A 19,811-nucleotide genomic window follows, 5' to 3' on the forward strand; every position below is an offset into this window, starting at 1 on the left:
AAGCAATGTCTAATATAATGGACACTAAAAGCCTAATGCTTAAAATGAATGTCTTGTAGAGCAGCTAGTATGTTACCTCCCCTCCCTAGCAGCTGCGCCACACACCCACTACCGCATTGTATGACTGCTTTGTCTGTAAGATGCTACATAGGCCTGATTACATATGTGCCCTGCTCCTCCGCTATGTAGTGATGCTATTATAAGGAATTATGAGATATAGTCAGCATTCATTAAAAAAAAAAATATATGGAACATTGGCTTAATACTTGTAAAGTCTTTCTATGGTGTTTGAATATTTAGGCTGGGTCATGCGATCACACCCACCATTATTAGGGCTCGTCCACATGACCATATTTTTCGGTTCGAGAGCAATCCGACAAAACATTGGATCACACTCGGATCAAAGTTATTCTATGGGGTCGTATACATGTCTGATTTTTTCCCCAAAATGAGCCGAACGCAGGATAAAATCGCAGCATGCACAAGTTGGATCCAACTATCAGATCACACTAGGCCATGCAAGTCAATGAGTGAGTGGAAAACATCGGACTGCACTGGGATGACATCTGAGTGCAGTCAGATTTTCACAGATATAAAGAATGGAGTAGATAAAGAATTTTTTCTCTATCTTCTCCTCATCCCAGAAAATCTGTCCAGTGTTACGTATCCAGAAGTGATTACGAAAGTGAATGTTGCATATAGGCAGGGGTCACACTTGCGAGTGCAATGCGAGAAACTCGCGTCTCAATACCCGGCAGTGCCACCGGTGGTTGGGACAGGAACGTTCAGCTGCATAGAAAGACATATACCACTGTTACTATGATGCTTGTATACCACTGTTGTTGTAAAGCCTGTATACCACTGTTGTTGTAAAGAATATATACCACTGTTGTTGTAAAGTCAGTATGCCACTGCTTTTGCAAAGCCTGTATACCACTGTTGCCGTGAAGCCTATATACGCTTGTTGCTGTGAAGTCTGTAAACCACTATTGTTGTAAAGTCAGTATACCACTCGTGCTGTGACACCAGGATAACTACTTTGGTTGAGATGTAAGTCACATTCCTCAATTCTCCTTGTCTTCTGTCTTCATACTTTCTCCCTGCTGACTAAGGCCTCTTTCACACATCAGGTTTTCGCCGTCAGGCGCGATCCGGCGCTTTTGACAGAAACCGGATCCGGCGAAATGCAATGCCGGATCCGGTTTCCCCCCCATTGACTTGCATTTGCGCCGGATCGCGCCGGATGGCCATGCGTTTCATCCGGTTTTCGCCGGATCCGGCAATGTGTCGCAATCCGGCGTCTGGAAAAAACGTCTACTGTAACGTTTTTTGTCTCCGGCGAAAAAGCCGGACACGCCGGATCCGGCGCGTCCGGCTTTTTCACACAATGAAAGCCTATGAGCGCCGCAATGCGCCGGATCCGGCGAAGGTTTTTTGGTCTGAGCATGCTCAGTAGCTCTGCCCACAGGAGATATATAAAAGCAAGACAATGGGACCCTCAGCCACACCCAACATGCCACCCAAGCCAAGAACCAGGAGCAGGAGAAGGCAGCAGACATCTGCAGCAGCAGCACCATCAGCACTACCCCAAATGGAGCAGCAAATGGAACATGCTGAGGAGGGGAGTCCAGCAGCAGATGAGAGACGGTAATTATCAAATCCCCCATTCCTCCAAACTAGGGCCATGGAATATCAAGATATTCATTGGCCCTTTGTTTCTCTTTATTCAACAGCCGCCAAAGAGATGCAGCAGCAGCAGCAGAAATGGCATCACTGGCAGCAGCAACAGCAGCAGCAATACCCACAGCCATGGAGTCTGGCCATCAACAGGACAGCACATCTTCTTCTGGGAGCCCTCCCTCGCATCGTCAGCGTTTGACGGTAAGTTTTTATTTCCAAAATCCATCATCTCTGTAATATATGTCTATTCATTGACTTTTATTTCAAAACAGGAATCACAAGATGAAGAGGAGCTCCCAGAAGAAGAAGGAAGGGGTGGACACACACCTGGAGTGGGCTCACAATTGGTAAGTTTTTTTGCATCAAACGCAGAAACACAACATCACACTACACACAACACATAGAAAACAATGTTTTGCAGACCACACACAGCAAACAAATGCCTACATCCAAAGACATAACATTTTTTGTTTTCTTCTCTAGTCTTCCCAATCTGGTGCTCGGCCAAGAGGTCCTCGCAGTGCCTCCCAGGGTCGTCGGCGACAGCAACGCGGCAGTTACCAGCGTGTAAGTATAAATATTTTTGCTTTGTTTTTTTGCACTTTTTATTTCATTTCTTTTGTGGAGGCTAATTATGTTATTTTTGTCTTTTTCTTTAACAGCCTTCACAGCGTGCTCCCGACTCTGACGGTGAGGATGGAGGGATTGATGTGGACCGCCTCATCGATCTCGTCAGAGAAAGGGAGCCGCTCTGGAATATGGCTGACCGCCGCCACGCTGACCTGATCGTTACCCGACGACTCTGGGAGGAAATCTGTTCTCTCCTTGTGGGCCGCTGGGAGGACCTCGAAGCTCGGGCCCAGATTAAAGAGCGTAAGTATATACAGTACCGGTTGCTTGATGTAAACCAGTGTTTCCCGAACTCCAGTCCTCGTGGTCCCCACGGATCATGTGTTCAGGATTTCTATTTACTATGGAAATCCTGAAAACATGACCCCTGGGGACCATGAGGAATGGAGTTTGTGAAACACTGATGTTGTATACTAACCACTCCTTTCTCGTTTCAGGGAACAGAATTGTGAATCGGTGGCGGTCTGTGAGGGATCGTTTCAAGAAGGAGTTCAATAAAGAGATGCGGGCCCCAAGTGGATCTGGAGGACGCAGGAGCAAGTACAAGTACGCACAAGCCCTGTCGTTCCTCCGGGAAACAATGCTCACCAGAAGGTAAATATTACACACCACATGTGAAAAAAATGTTAGATGTAACTTTTTTTTTTCAGCCAGGGCCATACCATGTCAGTATTTTAATTGTTTTTTTTTCTCTTTATTACACAGCACGGTGAGCAGCACTCGGGAGCCTGCACGATTGGACCCTTCTGAGGCGATCCCTGAGGAGACCGGCACCGAGGGACACTTCGACCGCTCCGGTACATCTGCACCTTCCCAGCCTTCCCACACATTCGACCCATCTGTCCCATCCACCAGCACAGGAGCATCGTGGCCGCCTACATTACATGAAGCTGCTGGTGAGGAGATCGCTTTCCCTTTACCCCACCCTTCTGCCCCTGCCACCTCTAGTACACCTGCGGGTACTGGGCGGCAGCGGCAGAGGGGTCAGGAAAAGAGTTATGCGCAAGAGTTCTTGCATCTGAATGCATCTTTCCAGAACTGTCTCAAAGTCTTGTCAGAGCAAATCTCCGCAGGCTTTCAGCAGATCAACTCCAGCATTCTGGAGGTGAAGACACTTCTGCAAACCATGCATTCAGAAGCAAGATCTTCGCCAAACCACACCTTTTTCAGGTCTGTTGTGGAGCGCATGGCAACACTATCTCCTACCCAGCAGATGCATGTAATGCATTCGTGCCACGGTGCTCTACAGCAGGTTACCTCCCAACCTCCACCTCCCACCACTGTAGTTCCTCCACCTGCACCCCCTCCAGCCACTTTCCATCCTCCCCCTCCTATTACATCTGCACCCCCTCCAGCCACTTTCCATCCTCCCCCTCCTATTACATCTGCACCCCCTCCAGCCACTTTCCATCCTCCCCCTCCTATTACATACCAGCAACCTCACCAGTACCAGCAACCTCCCCAGTACCAGACATCTCCCCACTTCCAGCAACCTGCCCCGTACCAAACTCCTTCCCCGTACCAAACTCCTTCCCCATACAACTTTCCATCAACATCATCTGCTCCTACAGTCCCTGCCCAACCCTCCACTCCACCGCCCACCACCTCTTCTGCCTCCCACATGTCCACCCATTCTGTAGCTTTTTCCACACCTTCACCTCTAACTGTTCCTTCCCCACCACGATCCCAGTCCTCTCTCCACACACCCAGTGTCGAAGTGTCCCGCAGCCCCTCCAGCAGTATTTCCACCCCACAGTACACAGATTTGTAATGTGTGTTTTTTGTAATAAAAATGCCCATTGGGTTTAAAACCTTTATTTAAAAAGTTTTTTGCACTTTAAAAACATTTTACAAAAAAAAAAAAAAATTTAAATAAAAGTTAAATTATCGTTTCACAATGGTTGTCTGTCATTTCTTTCTGCGGCGAACTATGTTTTAAAAAAAGGTTAAATACAGGGTATTTCAAAGGTAAAAAGGTATTCAAAACCAGGTATATAACTGTGGGTAAATTTTAGCTTTTTGCCACAGTTGTGTTCCTGGTTGTGTTTGAAGCAAAGTATTTCACCTAAAAAGTTGTGTTTATTGTTGGTGATTTCCTACCAATGTACACAACTTTTGTTAAAAGGTGAAATACTTTGCATAAAACACAACCAGGTACACACCTGTGGCCTAAAGGTAAAAATAGTAAGACCATGACAAGATAGCCAACTTTGGTTGGCAAAGGTATATACATTTGGTCCAGAAGGTACACAAGTTTAGGGCACAAATCTTTCACACTCTGTCATCCCAGTGTACTCTGCCTTGAGGTGACATAAAGTATAGTGGAAAATTGTCCCTGAAACCGTCACAGAACTTCTAGTGGTAATATTTCCAATGACAACATCCATCTTCGCCAGTAACTTGCTCTTCTCTCCAACCTGCACTTTCTTCTCTACAACCTGTCAAATAAGGGCTGTAGGAACATGCTATATCTAGTTTTCCAGTAGCCAATCCCGTTCGGAAGGCCACAAGGGTCAATTTTAAAAACCAGATCCGGCGTAATCCGTCGAAAAACGGATAGAAAAACGGATAGAAAAACGGATGAACCGGATGAGACGGATCCGGTTTTGTCTGTCAAGAACAAGACGGATCCGGCAGAAAACCGGATCCGGCACTTCAGGTTTTACAAAACATTTGCCGGATCCGGCATTCCGGCACGACACCGGATCGCGCCTGACGCCGAAAACCTGATGTGTGAAAGTAGCCTAACTGTTCCTGTGGTTTACAAGTGCATGGAGTAGATCTGTGAGTGGTTAAGCTAAATGTATGTCATAAATGTTTAAAAATGCAAGATCCCTTTATTGAATTCCAGACCCTTCCTCTTCAGAGACTTATATCTTTGAGCAATCATATTTTGCTCAATAGCCCATTTAGAAGTTGAGATTTTGGATTAGGTTGGAATGAAAGGAATTCCGTTGTTCTGTATTTCTTTTTGAACATATGAACAGAAATGGAGTTAATTACATCTAGTCATCAATTTGCAGCATCAGTAGGAATCTATTGACATTCTCAAGGTCAAATCTTCTCCGCTTTCACTCCTCCATACGTTCCTGCAGTATTGATTACCTTCTCATTTAGCAGAAACAGACCATACGGTACAATTTTAGTGCTTTTATGTTACATAAAGCTTTGAAGGTTGCATCATTGACTGGACAACTGCATCAAGAGATGGTTTTAAATTTCCACTCATTGTTATAATGAGAATATTCCAGATCCTATGCTGTGTTACATCTTTTCATGTGATTTATTAATGATGCAATGATGAGCATAATTTGGGTACCAATGGAATATCAAATTATTTTTGACAATTGCATTTTTTTTAATCAAATTGGTTATTACTTTTCTCTCTAAGGGTATGTGCACACGTTGCGGATTTTGAGGCGTTTCCGCAGTGTTTTTGGACGTGTGGAATTGCCTCAAATCCGCAGTGCAGAGTGCACACAATGTTAATGAACGGGAAATGCAAAAACGCTGTGCACATGCTGTGGAAAATTCCACGCGGAATCACAGCTTTTTATTTTCCGCAGCATGTCAATTCTTTTGGTGGATCCTCAGCTGCGGTTTCCATTCTGGCACATAAAAAATATTCTCTCTCTCTCTTTCTCTCTCTCTTTCTCTCTCTCCCCTCCAGAAACACAAGAGAGAAAAAAAAACACAAGAGAGAATCCGCATCAATTTCTGTATAAAACCACAAGCGTTTTACCCTGCGTTTTCTGCCAAGAGATGCCGATTCTCTGCAGAAAAATCAGCAGGCTAATCCGCAACGTGTGCACATACCCTAAATGTGGATACCACATAATGATGTCACAGTTGTACCTACAGAACATGTGTGACCTAATTACATTGAAGTTAGGTATGTAATATTACCTGCTACTAGGAATGAGCGGATTGCTTTGTGCACCTCAGATTCTTATTCCAGGTCAGTGCATTCTGTTCGTGCACAGGAGCTGTGCATATTTACTCACCCTTCACGATTAGGGAGGAGTAAGTCGGAAGGCGAAAATTCTGTCCATTACCGAAACCAAAAAATGGACATTTTACTGTATGTACGGTTTCCTGTTCGGGTTCGCCCGTCTAATAAAACTTGTCTAAAGGCTGCAGCGCAGCCAATCAACAGGCTTTTAGACTGTGGGCACTTCTGGAGCCATCACAGCCATGACAAAAAATGGCATGGCTGTGATAGGCCAGTGCAGCACGTGTATATAGATCGGATCACGAGTCCTGGATGCAGCTGGAGTGATGGACAAATTGTGACTGCACACTCTACCAAAAAAAACGTTGTGTGTACTCTGCAACCCATAACAGTGGAAGCAGCACATGACGTCCCTGCCATGCGCTGCTTACAAGCATTTAGCAGCTGCAGGCAATTGAGCAGGATGCTGTGAGAGAGTGGAGGAAGGTGTCATGATACCAGTGCTGGGTGACCGGCACTTCTGGGGTTAATGTTTTGATCTCAGTGCAGACTCTTACCTGCACACCTGGGACCTATTATGGTGGCATCTCATTGGTTCTGGGAAAGCTTCTTATAGCCTCAGGGCGCTCCCATCCCCATCAGTTATACTTTCGCCCTTGGCAGAGTGTGGTGACCCCTGAGTGTGTTTGTGCTGTGTTCTTGTTGCTTGATTCTCTGTGTACAACTCGGTCTGTTCTCTGGATATTGCTTTGGATTCTGCTTGGTACCTTCTATGTCTGTTTGATTTTGACTTCTGCTTGGCCCTGACTATCCGTTCTGTCTCATCCCTGGTACTTTACTGATATCTCTGTGTATGACCTCCGTTTTTCCTGACTCAGAGTATTTCTGTATAGTGTCCTGCCATCTCTGAAAGCAGGATGCTAAGCCCCGCCCTCTTGCAGTCACATGACCGTAGGTCCTGTGACTGCTTGCTAAACTCAGCATCCACAGGTCCTGTGTATCTGTACTTTTCTGGCTGTACCTGACCTCGGGCCCCCTACAGTGCGGGTGAGTCCCTGCTCAGCGGAGACTGCATGCCGGCACTGACAGGATCCTTACAGAAGGTAAGTGTAATGGTTTGTTTTTTTAATCTTTTCTGATGGGGCCAATCATAGCAGGATAAGGATGGGGCTATGCATGCCAGGACTGGGATGGGGCCAATCATACGAGGACAGGGATGGGAACCAATCATACTGGGATGCTACAAAGAAATGTATATTTATTGCCCTCCATGCCCATGGGTGTAGAATGCAGTGAAAATTCATTTCTTTTTAGCAGTGGGCATAGGAGTTTGCCGCAGCCGTGGCTCCTGCTTCTGTGACTCGCTGATCCGCCGGTGCTGCTCCCCCACATCCTCATCACAGCCAGAGCTGGTACATCCGGACTATAAGACGCACACCCCATTTTCCTCCACATTTTGGGAAGAAAAAAGTGTGTCTTATAGTCCAAAAAATACAGAAGTTTGTAAAATGGGGTCATTTATGGGGGGTTCTGCCTTTCTGGCACCTCACAGGCTCTGCCAATGTGATATGGCACCCTCAAATCAGTGCAGCAAAATCTGCACTGTAATATGGAGCTACTTCCCTTCTGAGCTTTGCACTGTGCCTCAGAATTAGTTTTCACTCGCATATGGGGTATCAATGAACTCAGGAGAAATTGCAAAACAATCATTGGGGTCCATTTTCTCCTGTTACCCTTGTAAAAATACAAAATGTGGAGCAAAAAAAGATTTTGGCAGGAAAATTGTGAGTTTTTTATTTTTACGACTTAACGTTATAAACTTCTGTGAAGCACCTGGGGGTTCAAGGTGTTCAATACACATCAACATAATTTCCCATTTGGGTCTAGAATCCAAAATGGTGTAACTTGTTTGGGGTTTCCACTATTTAGGCGACATGACATCCGCTAATTATTCCAGCAAATTTTACATTCAAAAAATCAAATGGCTCTCCTTCTCTTCCAAGCCCTGCCGTGCACCCAAACAGTTGTTTTCCTACACATATTGGGTATCTGTGGACTCAGGATAAATTGCACAACAAATTGTATAGCGCAATATCTCCTACTGTATGAAAATGCAAAATTTTGAGCTAAAAAGATTTATCTGGGAAAAATGTGATTTTTTTTATTTTCACGGCTTTCCGTTATAAACTTCTGTAAAGCACCTGTGGTGGGTCCAAGGTACTCAATACACATCTAGATAAGATTGCTAAGGGGTCTAGATTCCAAAATGGTGTGAATTGTTGGGGGTTTCAACTGTTTAGGCACATCAGGGGCTCTCCAAACATGACATAGTGTCCGCTATTTATGCCAGCAAATTTTACATTCAAAAAGTGAAATGGCTCACCTTCCCTTCCGAGCCCTGCTGTGTGCCCAAACTAGGGGGCAGGTCAGTAGGGGATCAGTGACCTGTCAGTAGGCTGAATTATGAATAGCTAATCAGAGCACCACATGAAGACCCCCCACACGCCGCCCCAGAGCACGAGCATATCACTAACTCAAAACTGAAAATAAAGATTAAACTGTTAACCACAAGACGGATTCCATCAACCAAAGTATCATTTTAATCAGTATAACGGCGCCAACTTGACACTGTCTGTAGGTTACTGTGCACAATCCTGCTGACAGGTTCCCTTTAAATGAGACTAGCAGTTTTGCAAAAATCCAGAAGGCATCAATTGTTTGCTCTCACTTTTCTTCCCTTTTTTGTAAAATATTGGAGTTTTTCCTTTTTAGATATTTTTTATCCTTGCATAATATTTTTTATCCATTTCTCTTTATTGGTCTCTCGTTTTCTTTTAAGCTACCTGGTTGAGATAACATGTGTAATTACTATCAGCAATCTAGGACTGTGTTTAGACACTGGTGAAAATGTTGTTAAAGACTGCAACGTCTGATGTAAACCGCATGTAGAACGAAGTAAATTAATGCTGAACACTAGTATTATTTGCATTTAGTGTTACAATATGATTTTCAATCATTCATCAGCTCTATTTTTTGCTGTTCTCTTACATATTTACTACACCAGTATTGTCCCTGTTTCTAGTAAGTTGCTCTTATTTCATGTCTAAGGTTCTTTATGTGCACATAAACTTGCCTCCTGGCCAGAGTCCTCCTTCTCCATGGCATCTATGTGTTTTGGTGCGCATATCCAGGAGCAATAGAGTTACATCCACACTCCCGCAGATAAGTAATGACGTGGCCAGTCGGGCACGCATGCACTGCCTTTACAACTCTTGTTGGTCAATTATCTGGCCACATGACTGGACACCATGGCCATTTAAGGTCCTGTCAGTGAGGATATTAACCACTCCCCCTGATGAAGCTGCACACGTAAAGAAGCAGAATGAATGTAGGGGATCCAGGGGGGTCTTTCTTTTCTGGGCTGGCCTGCTTTGGTGTTATATAATTTTTTGTGTGTTCTGCTGTGTATTAATTTGATCTTAAGCGCACTACTGCACTTTATTGTTGTGTCCTTTAACACACTGCTCTTATATACAGTGGAGGAAATAAGTATTTGATTCCTTGCTGATTTTGTAAATTTGCCTACTGACAAAGACATAAACCGTCTTAAGGGTAGGTTAATTTTAACATTGAGAGCTAGAATATCAAAAATAAAATCCATAAAATCACATTGTATAAATTATATAAATTTATTTGCATTTTGCAGTAAGAAATAAGAATTTGATCCCCTACCAAACATTAAGAGTTCTGGCTCTTACAGACCAGTTAGATGCTCCTAATCAACTCATTACCTGCATTAAAGACAACTGTCTTACATAGTCACCTTTATGAAATACTCCTGTCCACAGACTCAATTAATCAGTCAGACTCTAACCTCTACAACATGGGCAAGACCAAAGAGCTTTATAAGGATGTCAGGGACAAGTTCTTAGACCTGCACAAAGCTGAAATGGGCTACAAAACCATAAATAAAATGCTGGGTGAGAAGGACACAACTGTTGGTGGAATAATAAGAAAATGGAAGAAATACAAAATTACTGTCAATCGACATCGATCTGGGGCACCATGCAAAATCTCACCTTGTGGGGTATCCTTGATCATAAGGAAGGTGAGAGATCAGCTTAAAACTAAACAGGGGGAACTTGTTAATGCTCTCAAGGCAGCTGGGACCACAGTCACCAAGAAAACCATTGGTAACACATTACGCGATAAATGTTTAAAATACTACAGTGCCCGCAAGGTCCCCCTTCTCAAGAATGCACATGTGCAGGCCCATCTGAAGTTTGCCAATGAACACCTTGATGATTCTCTGAGTAATTTGGAAAAGGTGCTGTGGTCAGATGAGACAAATATTGAGCTCTTTGGCATTAACTTAAATCATCGTGCTTGGAGGAAGAGAAATGCTGCCCATGACCCAAAGAACACCATTCCCACTGTCAAGCATGGAGGTGGAAACATTATGTTTTGAGGGTGTTTCTCTGCTAAGGGCACAGACCTACTTCACCGCATCAATAGGAGAATGGATGAAGCCATGTATCATAAAATCTTGAGTGACCACCTCCTTCCCTCTGCCAGGACTTTAAAAATGGGTTGTAGTTGGGTCTTCCAGCAAGACAATTACCAAAAACATACAGCCAAGGAAACAAAGGAGTGGCTCAAAAAGAAGCACATTAAGGTCATGGAGAGGCCTAGCCAGTCTCCAGACATTAGTTCCATAGAAAACTTATTGAGGGAGTTGAAGCTCCGCGTTGCCAAGCGACAGCCTCAAAATCTTAATGATTTAGAGATGATCTGCAAAGAGGAGTGGACCAAAATTCCTCCTGACATGAGCGCAAACCTCATCATCAACTGCAAAAAAGTCTTACTGCTTAGCTTGCCAACAAGGGTTTTGCCACCAAGTATTAAGTCTTGTTTGCCAGAGGGATCAAATACTTATTTCTCACTGCAAAATGCAAATAAATTTATTTAATTTATACAATGTGATTTTTTGGTTTTTCTTTTTTGTATTCTATCTCTCAATGTTAAAATTAACTTACCCTTAAAATTATAGATTGTTAATGTCTTAGTCAGTGGGCAAACTCGCAAAATCAGCAAGGAATCAAATACTTATTTCTGCCTCTGTAGGACTGCCATTATTGTTAAATCTAAGTCGGACTAAGTCATATAAAGTCTCAGGTGATAGTTATTTAAGTTACACAGACATTTTTGAGGGTCTCAGATCGTTTGTGCACTAGCTGCATTGGTCAGCTATGTTCATTGTCTATGATCAATTTTTATTGTTCATCTGTCATGTTTTATATATATATATATATATATATGTATATATATTGTAAGGCAGCGCTCACCGAGTGTATTGGGGGACACTCGGCAGTGCATTCACGTCACACAGGAACACTTTCTGTTAAACAGTCTATGTGGTTTATTGAACGGCATAAACCATATAAAGCAACACAAAGAAAACAGTCTTGTATCAGATAGATCAGTGTTCACATTAGAGCTCCGCTCTCTCAGTTCTGAGGCCACACAGGCTCTATAGCCTCAACACAGTTATTTCCTTCTGTCTGGGGTTACCTCTGAGGAGCTCCTGCTCCAGACGCCAACTCTTGGTTAGTCCTTTCTCCCGGGGAAGCGGCCACACTGGGCTCACCAATCCGGACAGTGCCTTATTCGCTTGGCCGCCCATGGTTCCAGAACCACAGCCGGGCAGTGGCTTCCCCAAACGCAGACCATCACAGACTCTGATCACACACGTGGCCGGTCCGGGTGCTGTTCAGAGATCCGACCCTACACCTTGGGTCTCCCAACACACCGGCCTCACGAGGTCCAAGGTCGCAGCAGGTGCTATTCAGGAAGGTAGCACACCTTCCAACACCTAGACCCTCCTGGACCTTCCACCTGAACCATCCAGGTACACACTCTCTCCCTTTGTCACCTACCTCAGGCACATTATATGGTCCATAGCCACACCCACAAGTGATCACATGGGTATGACAAACTGAGAAAAAAAATCCAGAAAATCACATTGTCTGTTTTTTTTTCATTTTATTTGCATATTATGGTGGAAAATAAGTATTTGGTCAGAAACAAAATTTCATCTCAATACTTTGTGATATATCCTTTGTTGGCAATGACAGAGGTCAAACGTTTTCTGTAAGTCTTCACAAGGTTGCCACACACTGTTGTTGGTATGTTGGCCCATTCCTCCATGCAGATCTCCTCTAGAGCAGTGATGTTTTTGGCTTTTCGCTTGGCAACACGGACTTTCAACTCCCTCCAAAGGTTTTTTATAGGGTTGAGATCTGGAGACTGGCTAGGCCACTCCAGGACCTTGAAATGCTTCTTACAAAGCCACTCCTTCGTTGCCCTGGCGGTGTGCTTTGGATCATTGTCATGTTGAAAGACCCAGCCACGTTTCATCATCAATGCCCTTGCTGATGGAAGGAGGTTTGCACTCAAAATCTCACGATACATGGCCCCATTCATTCTTTCATGTACCCGGATCAGTCGTCCTGGCCCCTTTGCAGAGAAACAGCCCCAAAGCATGATGTTTCCACCACCATGCTTTACAGTAGGTATGGTGTTTGATGGATGCAACTCAGTATTCTTTTTCCTCCAAACACGACAAGTTGTGTTTCTACCAAACAGTTCCAGTTTGATTTCATCAGACCATAGGACATTCTCCCAAAACTCCTCTGGATCATCCAAATGCTCTCTAGCAAACTTCAGACGGGCCCGGACATGTACAGGCTTAAGCAGTGGGACACATCTGGCACTGCAGGATCTGAGTCCATGGTGGCGTACTGTGTTACTTATGGTAGGTCTTGTTACATTGGTCCCAGCTCTCTGCAGTTCATTCACTAGGTCCCCCCGCGTGGTTCTGGGATTTTTGCTCACCGTTCTTGTGATCATTCTGACCCCACGGGGTGGGATTTTGCGTGGAGCACCAGATCGAGGGAGATTATCAGTGGTCTTGTATGTCTTCCATTTTCTAATTATTGCTCCCACAGTTGATTTCTTCACTCCAAGCTGGTTGGCTATTGCAGATTCAGTCTTCCCAGCCTGGTGCAGGGCTACAATTTTGTTTCTGGTGTCTTTTGACAGCTCTTTGGTCTTCACCATAGTGGAGTTTGGAGTCAGACTGTTTGAGGGTGTGCACAGGTGTCTTTTTATACTGATAACAAGTTTAAACAGGTGCCATTACTACAGGTAATGAGTGGAGGAAAGAGGAGACTCTTAAAGAAGAAGTTACAGGTCTGTGAGAGCCAGAAATCTTGATTGCTTGTTTCTGACCAAATACTTATTTTCCACCATAATATGCAAATAAAATGAAAAAAAAACAGACAATGTGATTTTCTGGATTTTTTTTCTCAGTTTGTCTCCCATAGTTGAGGTCTACCTATGATGTAAATTACAGACGCCTCTCATCTTTTTAAGTGGTGGAACTTGCACTATTACTGACTGACTAAATACTTTTTTGCCCCACTGTATACTATATGTTCAGTTGGTTCTAGAATCAATTAGCATTTTCTTTTCCTATGTTATCCAGCAGTTATGTATTTGTTGAACTTTGTGGTTTTGGGTATAATAAAAGCACTGGTTATATAGCTTACTGACATATTTCTATCTATCTCTGTTTCTCATCATTTTCTGTATCTTTGAACATCTTTAATAACTTACACCATTAATTTCTATTAAGCATTTCATTCCATAGGTGTCACACTGACAGCACACGGATGCCACATGCGTACATAGAGATGGCACACGGACATGGAGCATGGAACTCACCAGAAATCATTTTTCCAGTACAGCACTCACCAAGATGTGTGAAAGGCACCTTTGTCTTTGGAGTGTGAGAGGAAACCAGATTACCCAGAGGAAACCCATGGAAACATGGTGAGAAGATAAAAAATCCTTGGTTGTCCTTGAACCCAAGACCCCAACACTGGAAATCTACAGTGATATTCACATTGAGCCACCGTGTTGTCCTGCCTCTTCCATCTACATCGCCATGTCCATCTCCTCCAATTGGACCTGTTCAAGATTCTAATTTTTTATTTCTGCTCTTCTTATCATAGGTCAGGACGCAGCTGAAGTGAGGGACAGTGTTAGGTTTTGCATGTGTGCTGTTTTATAAAAACATTCTCTATGTTTAATCTGTACCCTTGTGTGTGATAGTAGCATGTGTATTCAAAAGTTTTAATATTCAACTGTATAGGTGGGAGTGATGTGCCTGTAAACATATTTTTCTACTCTTATGCAACCATGTCTTTGATAGTACTGTGCCAAAAGCCACTGTATGTATTCTTTAATTTATATTTGTGGGAGTACTTTGCCATAAGCCACTGTGCATATTATTTGACACATATCTGTGGGAGTACTGCACCTTTAAGCCGTTGTGTGTATTCTGCAACCCTGCCTGTGTGGGGTGCTGTGCCCCATTGACTAGTTGTAAAATTTTTAACCAGCTTTCTTACGGAAATGTGAAAGCATGTTCTGTGGGTGAAACTTGTTAGCACTTAGCTTCTATGGGTGAAATGTGGACACATTCTCTGTGGGTGAAATTTGTTATTAACTTTTGTGGGCATACTCTGCCCAAAAAAGCCTCAGTGTACTCTGCAGCTGTCTCTGCATGAGTAGTGTGCATAAAAAATAATTATACTCTTCTTTTGTGACCAGGCCTAATGCTCATTTAAGAATAATAATAATCTTTATTTTTATATAGCGTTAACATATTCCGCAGCGCTTTACAGTTTTCACACATTATCACCATCACTGTCCCCGATGGGGCTCACAATCTAAATTGCCTATTAGTATGTCTTTGGAATGTGGGAGGAAACCGGAGTTCCCAGAGGAAACCCGCACAAACATGGGGAGAACATACAAACTCCTTGCAGATGTTGTCCTTGATGGTATTCGAACCCAGGACTCCAGCGCTGCAAGGCTGCAGTGCTATCCACTGAGCCACCGTGAAAAAAACTGCTTTTTCCAATTACAGACCGTCTAAATTACCATGGATAGCTATTCTGTCTTGCAACATGAACTGCTGACTTGGGTGTGCTACACATTTATCAGGCTGCCTGTTCTACCTTCTTCCACATATGACGTTGTGTGGATTCCAGCATACGGCTAAACCCTTCATCCACTCCCAGTAAAAAGACTGTATGGGTGCTTAAGTCTATGTTTATTGAGATGATGATGAACTTAGTAACGGAGAACAACAATGGTGGATGATATCGGATGATATAGTGGATGAGATCGGATGATATAGTGGATGAGATCGGGTGTTATAGTGGATGAGATCAGGTAAAAACTACAAAGAAATAGACAATACAGTATGTCAGTACTGGCAGATAGCAAACAACAGCAGTAATACAGAGTGCTATTACATCAGCAACAGGCAATAATACAGGGTGCTATTACATCAGTAGCAGAAGTATTACAGAGGTTGCACAATACAACACATAATGCAGTTAAGAGGATATCTAAGCAAACAGGCTGCAGCATGACACTACCCTAAAAAGAAGTGCATCTATCTAACATGCAGTGCAAAGAGCAATACAACTAGCTAGCACAGATGCATAGCACAAACACAAAACTGTATTAAACCCTCACCGGAATCCGCTTGACAGAAGCAATGATTTGCAGGGACCAGGGACACATGTGTGTGTAACTCAGAGCTCCGGGGAGAAAATGGCTACAAGTTCCCTAGCCCAGGAAAACTGAAGGGGTGGTTCTAAACAGAACAAGCTATTAAAGGTAGATGATCCTAAATCCAAGAACAGGAAAAGAGGGGAACTAATGACATCTAATGGTCATAACTGGTACAGCGCTTATGAAATGACTTGCTGCACATAAATGGGCAGAACATTCCCCACTTGGCATCAACGAATGCCACTATTTAGTTATTTTGGGTACAAAAACAACACAAGTTCAGTAACTGGACTGAGGAACAGTTTGTTCTCCTCAAGTTTGCACACTCTGACCTCTACTTTGCGCACTTTACCATCCTTGCTGGGAAGAGGCTTGGTGACTAGACCGAGTGGCCACTCATTTCGATGTGACTGACTGTCTTTGACAAGTACAACATCACCGAGTTGGATGTTTGGGTGGTCTTTTTGCCACTTTATCCTGTTTTGCAGAGTGGAGAGATATTGCTTTTTCCATCTGTCCCAGAAGACATTGGACATGCTTTGTACTTGCCTTCATTGTCATCTGTAGAGGTCTTTATCATTGAAATCTCTGAGTGGAGCTATCGGGACACAGGTTTTCTGCATAAGTAGCATTGCAGGAGTAAGGACTGTCAGGACTCCAGAATCGCTGGAAAGTGCTGTCAGTGGCCTGGCGTTCATGATAGCTGATACCTCGGCAAAGAGCATAGTTAAACTCTCAAGTGTGAGTCTGGTGTTTGTTTTGACTGATGCGTCACAGAAGATACAAAGTCTTTGTGTCTTGACTTCTGTGGATGGCACAGCAGCATGCGGTCATTTCTAGAGTTGAGCGACTTTTGGTTTTTTAGGGTCGCGTTTCGTTTCGTGAAACCCGACTTTTCCAAAAGTCGGGTCGAGCAAGATCGTCCGATTATAGGGAAAAGTCGGGGTCGTCCCGAAACACGAAACCCAATGTAAGTCAATGGGGAATAAAAGTCGGCAGTGAGAGGAGGACAGGAAACACACCTACAGTGCCCATTTGAATGCCAAAAGCATCAATTCTTCTTTCTTAAGCTTGTCAACCTTAATTAACTTCATAATACAAGTTACGCACTGAAAAATGGGGGTTATTTGGCTACAAACTGTGGGGGGGGAGGGCTGGCTCCAGGTTTTCATGTGCCCTGGGCGAAAGAGCGCCCCTTTAACACATACCACAACTCATCATGCTCCGATACGGCAGATAAATAGCGGTATAGTACAATGAAAAATACCTCACTTTTTACATCTCATGACGAGGCCCATCTATTTCTCCATACAGAATCATTGGTCCCAAATAATGTTTGAAACAGTATATGATGAGCTCCACATAATGCTACAGTATATGTTGGTCCCCATGGATGAAGCTCCACTGTCTTATGGGCCCAAATAATGCTCCAAACATAATGGGCCCCATTTCTAATGCTCTAGTGTATAATGGGCCCTGTAAATGCTGCTCCAGTGTCTGATGTCCACCTTTGGAATGTTCCAGTGTATGGTGGGCCCCATCTATCATTCTCCAGAGTATAGTGCTCCCCAAAAATTGCTGTCCCAACATTGAAAACAATCAAATAAGTCTCCTCGCTAGGGAATCCCTGTACTTGTCTGGACAGGTGCTGTAGCTTGCTTAACAGCTCGCTAGCCGTTCTCACGCCCAGTATGGATTACACGTGATTGCACAAAGGTGAGAAAGGGTACCGTATCCCCAGATAACATGTATGGATAGCGTACACATTCAAAATATATGTCTCAGGAGGCAGGCTCAGACGGTGTTAGGCCCAGTATGGATTGCACGTGATTGCACAAAGGTTAGAAAGGGTACTGTATCCCCGGATAACATGTATGGATAGCGTACACATTCAAAATATATGTCTATACAGCATGAGGCAGGCTCAGACGGTGTTAGGCCCAGTATGGATTGCACGTGATTGCACAAAGCTTAGAAAGGGTACCGTATCCCCGGATAACATGTATGGATAGCGTACACATTCAAAATATATGTCTATACAGCATGAGGCAGGCTCAGATGGTGTTAGGCCCAGTATGGATTGCACGTGATTGCACAAAGGTTAGAAAGGGTACCATATCCCTGGATAACATGTATGGATAGCGTACACATTCAAAATATATGTCTCAGGAGGCAGGCTCAGACGGTGTTAGGCCCAGTATGGATTGCACCTGATTGCACAAAGGTTAGAAAGGGTACCGTATCCCCGGATAACATGTATGGATAGCGTACACATTCAAAATATATGTCTATACAGCATGAGGCAGGCTCAGATGGTGTTAGGCCCAGTATGGATTGCACGTGATTGCACAAAGGTTAGAAAGGGTACCGTATCCCTGGATAACATGTATGGATAGCGTACACATTCAAAATATATGTCTATACAGCATGAGGCAGGCTCAGACGGTGTTAGGCCCAGTATGGATTGCACGTGATTGCACAAAGGTTAGAAAGGGTACCGTATCCCTGGATAACATGTATGGATAGCATACACATTCAAAATATATGTCTCAGGAGGCAGGCTCAGACGGTGTTAGGCCCAGTATGGATCGCACGTGATTGCACAAAGGTTAGAAAGGGTACCGTATCCCTGGATAACAAGTATGGATAGCGTACACATTCAAAATATATGTCTCAGGAGGCAGGCTCAGACGGTGTTAGGCCCAGTATGGATTGCACGTGATTGCACAAAGGTTAGAAAGGGTACCGTATCCCTGGATAACATGTATGGATAGCGTACACATTCAAAATATATGTCTCAGGAGGCAGGCTCAGATGGTGTTAGGCCCAGTATGGATTGCACGTGATTGCACAAAGGTTAGAAAGGGTACCGTATCCCTGGATAACATGTATGGATAGCGTACACATTCAAAATATATGTCTATACAGCATGAGGCAGGCTCAGACGGTGTTAGGCCCAGTATGGATTGCACGTGATTGCACAAAGGTTAGAAAGGGTACCGTATCCCTGGATAACATGTATGGATAGCGTACACATTCAAAATATATGTCTATACAGCATGAGGCAGGCTCAGATGGTGTTAGGCCCAGTATGGATTGCAAGTGATTGCACAAAGGTTAGAAAGGGTACCGTATCCCTGGATAACATGTATGGATAGCGTACACATTCAAAATATATGTCTATACAGCATGAGGCAGGCTCAGATGGTGTTAGGCCCAGTATGGATTGCACGTGATTGCACAAAGGTTAGAAAGGGTACCGTATCCCTGGATAACATGTATGGATAGCGTACACATTCAAAATATATGTCTATACAGCAAGAGGCAGGCTCAGACGGTGTTAGGCCCAGTATGGATTGCACGTGATTGCACAAAGGTTAGAAAGGGTACCGTATCCCTGGATAACATGTATGGATAGCGTACACATTCAAAATATATGTCTATACAGCATGAGGCAGGCTCAGACGGTGTTAGGCCCAGTATGGATTGCACGTGATTGCACAAAGGTTAGAAAGGGTACCGTATCCCTGGATAACATGTATGGATAGCGTACACATTCAAAATATATGTCTCAGGAGGCAGGCTCAGACGGTGTCAGGCACAGTATGGATTTGACGGCCCAGATTACACAGCGGAGGAGCAGGGAGAGGTAAAGATTGCAAATGCTGGGGCCCTGCCCAAGCAAGGGGGGCCCACTCGTGGGCGTCGGTACTGGCACTGGGCCCCTCATAGTACAGCGGTGTGTCTGACGGCGGGTGTGCACCACCACCGTCAGAGACACTTGATTGCACTATGAGGGACCCTGTGCCAGTGCCCGCGCCCAAGAGTCGGCCTACCCACCTGTCCAGGGCAACGGCACTCGCACGGTGTCATGCGGTAGGTGGTGACCCCGGCCATG

This window comes from Dendrobates tinctorius, unplaced genomic scaffold (assembly GCF_039654945.1).
Source record: "Dendrobates tinctorius isolate UK_male_01 unplaced genomic scaffold, ASM3965494v1 ptg000040l, whole genome shotgun sequence".
NCBI lineage: Eukaryota > Metazoa > Chordata > Amphibia > Anura > Dendrobatidae > Dendrobates > Dendrobates tinctorius.